The sequence below is a fragment of the Populus euphratica genome, unplaced genomic scaffold (assembly GCF_000495115.2).
Source record: "Populus euphratica unplaced genomic scaffold, PopEup_1.0 scaffold46.1, whole genome shotgun sequence".
Classification (NCBI taxonomy): Eukaryota; Viridiplantae; Streptophyta; class Magnoliopsida; order Malpighiales; family Salicaceae; genus Populus; species Populus euphratica.
Window position 1 is genome coordinate 51,391 of NW_011499852.1, and position 6,520 is coordinate 57,910.

Sequence of the window (6,520 nt, forward strand, 5' to 3'; positions counted from 1 at the left end):
GTGTTTTTTGACATAAAAAAACAAATAGAGAAAGGATATATTAGTTTAAATATAAATTAAAAATATTTTAAAAAATATATATAAATAATTATCAATTAAAAAAAAGTTAAAATTTTGCTGGATTTAACAAGGTAAACCAGTCTAGGTGGACTCTTGTGTTTTTATTTGAAAATGGGATAGACTACATTATTTTTTGGAAAAATAAGAGGAGTCACGTGACATGTCACTTGTATTTTCCTAGATTTTAACCACAATGATAGCTTAAAAAAATAAATATTTTGTTTATTTAATTGAGAAATTATAGTTTTAAAACTTGGTATGGCTTGATAGGTTGACCCAATGCTGAAACGAAGTCGGGTTGAAGATAAAATAGAAAAAGAAAAAATCTGGTATGACCCAACTGATCTGATAAAAACCTGATTTCAATCTGTTAACTTTTTTTTTATTAAAACGACATTGTTTTGATTTTAAAAAATTGACCTAGGTGATCTGGTGATCCAGTCAAAACCTGGAATTCAGGCCTTGAACTGGATGAGGTAAAAAAACTATGTAAGAAACTCATTTTGATATAAAATGCTTATAAAATATCCTATACACCTTGATAAACTTAAACATGGCCTTAAATAACTCAAACACCAATCTATAAAACCCAAAATTAACTCAAAATAAAAAAACTTTCCAAGTTTAAATGTTTAAATCTACTATTTTAGGTGGTGTAAAGGCCAAGTAAGACTTCCCTAATTGAAAACCCATTAATACCAAGATTGAATTTTTTTTGTGGTTTAAATCGGTGTTAACTAATATTTTCTTTTTTTATTATCGAACTCCGATGACTTTTTTCTCTCATTTCTCAAATTAGAAACTAAAAAATATTAAAAATAAAATATTAAATCAAAATTAAAATTTCAAAAATCAAAAGAACAAAAAAAAATGGAAAGTATAAGGATCAAACCGAACATTTTTTTTGTAAATTTTGGGGTTGTTACCTTTTTTTTCCACTTTTTTTACTTTGATTTTTTATTTTTGTTTTTATTTAACAATTTAACTTAAATTGACTTTTAATTTAGTACTAAAAGATAAAAGTTAAAAAAAAAATAAAGATAGAAATAAAAATAAAAATACAAGTCCATAATACAATAGGTGTGTGCCCCGGCACAATAGCAATTTACTACAGGAAAAATTCCCCAAATTTTAGAGTTTTGTTAATAATACCACATTTACCTAATTGAAATTCTATCCAGTTTAATCAATAAAGTACCTAGGACATGAGAAGGGATGAAGAGTTTAACAATTCTACCTAATACTTTTACAAACAAATTAAATATACAAAATTGGTATATAATAATCCAAACTTTGCATCCAAGTTTGGATTATTATTTTTATTAATTTGTTTTTTAAAGAATAAAGAAAATCATTTTTAATGTTCTTTTAAAACATAACATCATCATCATTTTTAATTTTCTTTTAAAACATAACATCATCATCATTATTATTTTTATTAATTTGTTTTCTAGGATTTGAGATGTTAACGATCAAATTACTTGCGAATGAAGGAAAAGTTTAACTTACCAAGCTAAAGAAGTGATATTCATTTGATCCTTTTAGGACTTCTGGGATTAGTAGTTATTAGGTATAGAACTAAATCGCTGTTATAGAGCACTTTTTGAAATTTATTTTTATTTAATTATATATATATATATATATATATATATATATATATATATAAGAGAGATAATGAATAAGATTATGGTGAAAAAATGCATTTCCTATTCAAAATTGTCGTTTCTTATTCATGTGATCTCTTTTATTTTTATAATTATGTTTTTTTTATAAGTAGCATGATTTATTAAATAAAAAATCCTAATTAATAATACTCATAAAATTTTTGATTACTTGAATTAAAGAGAAAAAATATAATTTTTTAATAAAAAAACTCAATTTTACTTTTCATGTATTTCCTTTTTTGTTTTGACAAAAACATGTTTTTTTTCTTTCATAATTATTATTTTTTAAACAAAAACTTATGATAATCATAAAAGCAGATTTTAATTTAAAAAAAAATTATGAAATGATTATTTTTACTCACAATAATAAAATATATGTTTTTTTTCATTAAATGCTAATGAGCAAGTTCTTTTAAAAAATCTACTTGTTAATCTAATATATAATTGTTCACAAAATAATTGTTAATATTACTATACAATACCCAGATCTTCTTTAAGACTGACATAAAAATAACATATTAATATATTTATTTAAAGAAAATTTTATTCTAAAATTAATAAAATAAAATAAATGTTAAGAGCTACTTAATTAAAAAAAAAAAACTAGTCACGTTTGGGCTTGAAAAGATGGGTTTACATGTTTAGCCTAAGAGAAAAAGTCATGCCCGTGTAATTTATTTTATTTTTTAAAATAAATAAACAACATGTTATTTGTGCTAATTTTTTTAATAATAAAAAAAATTATTATCCATTTAAAAAAGAAAGTGTTATTATCTTTTTGTTCAAATTCTCGCCACCTCTAGTGTTTTAAAAGTCATGGAATATGTTTTTGAACTCTAAAAAATCAAATTTTAATTTAAAAATATCTCATAAATACCCTAAAAAACTATATAAAGCCATACCAACCTAAAAAACACAATATATTAAGCCTAAAATCATAAATTAAATTGAATAAAAAAATTAATGGATCTTGATTTATTCTTTTCTAGCATATTTGAAGGGCAAAACTACCTTAACAGAACTTGTCTCTTTAAAGTGAACCAATTAACATCAAAATTTGATCTTTTGTAATGTGAACATCCAAATATTTTTATCTTTTTTATATTTTTGATGATTTTTTTATATTTTTTTAACGATTATGAACCGAAACATGATAAAAATAGAATTTTGAGACAGATGTAAAAAACAAAAAAGGACCAAATTTGATTTTTAAAAATTTTAGGGACTAAAGTGAAGTTTTGCACTCCCTTTGAACAATAAAAATGAAAACTTCTATGTTTTTCTTATTGCGTTAATCTTGGTCCATGTTGTTTTAATTTTTGGATATAATAAAAAATTTCATTTAAAAAATTAAAATTGAAATATTTGATGACATCTCGAGAGTATATTGATCAAAACAAATCTTAAAAATATAGATTTTTTTTTAAAAAAATATTAGGTATCCTGAGCCACCTTACATGCACCGGATTAAGTATCTACAATTCAGAACTAGCTTTTATATAAGATTAAACCTTGTAGTCGATGGTCCAAAAAGATTTGGTGCAAGTGGGATTCGAACTTGAGATAGTAAAGGAAGCAAACTCCAAAATCCCTAACTAAATGCTACTAGACCAACCTCTTTAGATTTAAAAATATAAAACTATACCAACAGGACATGAAATGATGAAAGTTAAAAAATAAAAAATTAAACTATTAGATGTATTGTATATTTTTTTCAAGAATCAAAATATAAAAAAATACTGTTGATTCTATTATAGGATTACACAATGCATTGGTATTATTTTTAATAATTTAATTTATCAACTATATACAGAAGCGGAGTCAAAAACTAAAATTAAGAGAGCCAAGATTTCAATTGTATTATTATTTTAACCAAAACCATATAAATTATTAAGGGAAGGGCTGAAAAAGCAATTTCCTTGTGATGGCTGAGCCCTGCTAGCCCCCTGTCTCATACTCCTAACTATATAAGAAAAAAAACTTCACTTCTAACCTAAACACAACACTTAAGATTAAAAGTGTTTATTTACTATTTAGTAGGTGATCTAGTGATAAGAATTTGGAGCTAAGAGGTTTGTTCTTATTTTAAATTTGAGTTCTATGGTTACTAATATGATTATAAACTAGATTGAATATCCTTAATTCAAAAAGAAAAGAAAAGATTAAAGTGTTTATTAGCATTGTCCATCCAAGAGTGAACAAGGATAACCTAAAAAAAAAAGCGGTTCATATTGACTGCAAGTTTTGCTTGTAACGCAGAAATTGTGTTGTAATGCATGAATGAGGTGCGATCCAAGTTTGAAGAAAGCTATTGCTCCATGACACATTTTCAACTCTTGTACCTCTTATGGCGAACAACGACTTGTGCAGCAATCTAGACATCTTAAATGAGAAGAATTTCAAACAAGGTAAGCTGTAAATGATGGTAATATAAAGTTGTTTGAGCGTTACTAAAGTACTAAGATGTCATGTTCGAAATTTTGTTTTATAAAAAGATTAAAATTTTAAAATAAAAAATATTATTTTAATATATTTTCAAATAAAAAATACTTTAAATATTAAAAATCCAACCTAAAATGCGGCTAAGAAGCGGAGGTCATTCATTGTTTAATAGTTTCTTGCCGTGTTGATGGGAGGATTTTGCGTGTTGTGTCAACGCGGAGGAAAAAGTAGGTGCGTTATGGAATCCACCGAAAAAATAGATAAATGGGACGACCAGTAGTATAGTTTAATTAACATCAAGATTTCTCGTCGTTAAAAAAATATCTGAGATCAAACATCTATGTCGATAACAAATAAAAAGGATAGAGAGAGGGAACCTTTGATTTGGGTTAAAATTATACAAACATAGAGTGAAATGTATTTTAATTTAAAAATTATTTCTAATAAGTTCTTGCATTTATTGTGTTGTTTTTGTTTTTCAAAAAAATTATTTTTAGCTTTCCAATAATTAATTAAAAAATATTATAATATCGGTGCTAGAGGAGAACTTTTCTTTAAGATTGTTTAATTTTACATTTTAAAAGTATTTTTTTTAAAATTAAATGTTTTCATGTTTTTATTCTAAATTGATATTTTTATGATGTTTTCAAATTGTTTTGAATTATTAATAAAAAAAATTATTTTAATATATTTTTGAATTAAAAATATCTTAAAAAATTACTGTTGTCAACTTTTAAATATATTATTTGTCTCCTCTCCAAGTTTTTTTTGAAGTGCTCACTCACATTTGAAGTTGTATTTGATAAAATATTTTAAATTAATTAATTTTGTTCAAATGTGTAAAACTCCCATAATTGGCTGTTGCAATCTAGTAAATTTGATAAATTTAAAAATAATTTGAATAATCATTAAAAATATAATTTAATTAAAAATAATTTAAAAATAATATCTAAGTTATAAATGATCAAATAATTTAAAAAACAAAAAAATAATTTTAGTTAATTTGGATTTACTAAATTTATAATTTAAGTTATGAAATTATAATAATTCTATAAATTGATTTAAAGGATAAAAAAACGAATTGAATTATTAAAGAATAAAATTAATTTTTTTTGTTAATTATTAATTAATAATATAGTACTAGGTAGATTAAAATAATGATACATTTGTCACGCAACCGAACAAATGACATTTATTTTGATCTGCAAATAATTCAAAGTTGGCGGGCATAGGTGAAGAAGATTAATTAGCGTGTACAGCTAGGGCGGCACACGTGCTCAAACTTATTGTATATGATAAAGTATCTGGTTATAATATACATATTAAATAACCATGCTAATAATTAATATAATTGATGACACATAAGTTAATATTATAATTGCGTATCAGATAATTTTATTGAGCGAAGCATGATCGAGCTTTGTGATAAAATTGAAGAATTAATGCACACACACTAAAAAATCCGAACTATAGACTACGACCGGCGCCTAAAGTTAGAATTTTTGGTGCGTAAATTGAATTCCGTCATGCGTGGGTCATAAATACTAAATTATTGGCTAGGAAAGCTCACAAAATTCACCATTACGGTCATTACCCGTTCAATAAGATCATAGCATTAGCATATAAATCGCCCCAATTATACCACAAGTACGAAACCACAAGCACGTTTGTTTTTATAAAAATTAATTTTTTTAAATTATTATCAATATTCTTAGATGATTTAAAATATTAATATTAAAAATAATTTTTATAAAAAATATTATTTAAACATATTTTAAAAAACTCTTTAAAAAATAATAACCTCATAGATATAGGTTACTCAAAATAAAAAGATATCACCTCCCACTAATTCAGTCCAAATTTAGAAATATGGTTCAATTATATTTTTTTATAATTTTAAAATTATTTTTATTACAAAATATTTTTATATTTTAAATTATTTTAATGTATGATATCAAAAATAATTTTTTAAAAATTTTAAAAAATATTACCTTAATACATTTTAATATAAAAATATTTTAAATAACAATTATAACTACGTTTTCAATTCAATGATAAAGAAAAAGCCAGTTGGGGGTAAGAAACCGTAAAAATGATATATTTAAAAGTATAGACTATAGTAGTGCACTAAAATAATATATATATATATATAATTTTTTTTGATAATATTATATTAAAAATATATGAAAACAATCTAGAAATATAAAAAAGGTTTTTGTTAAATTTAAATTTCTACCTCATTTATGACGCAATTACAAACGGGGCGAAATCCAAACCATTCATTCACCGCCTTGAGGTACTTTTGATTTGGACATTTAAGAGCCGCGGCAAACAGTATACAATAAACAAAAAGA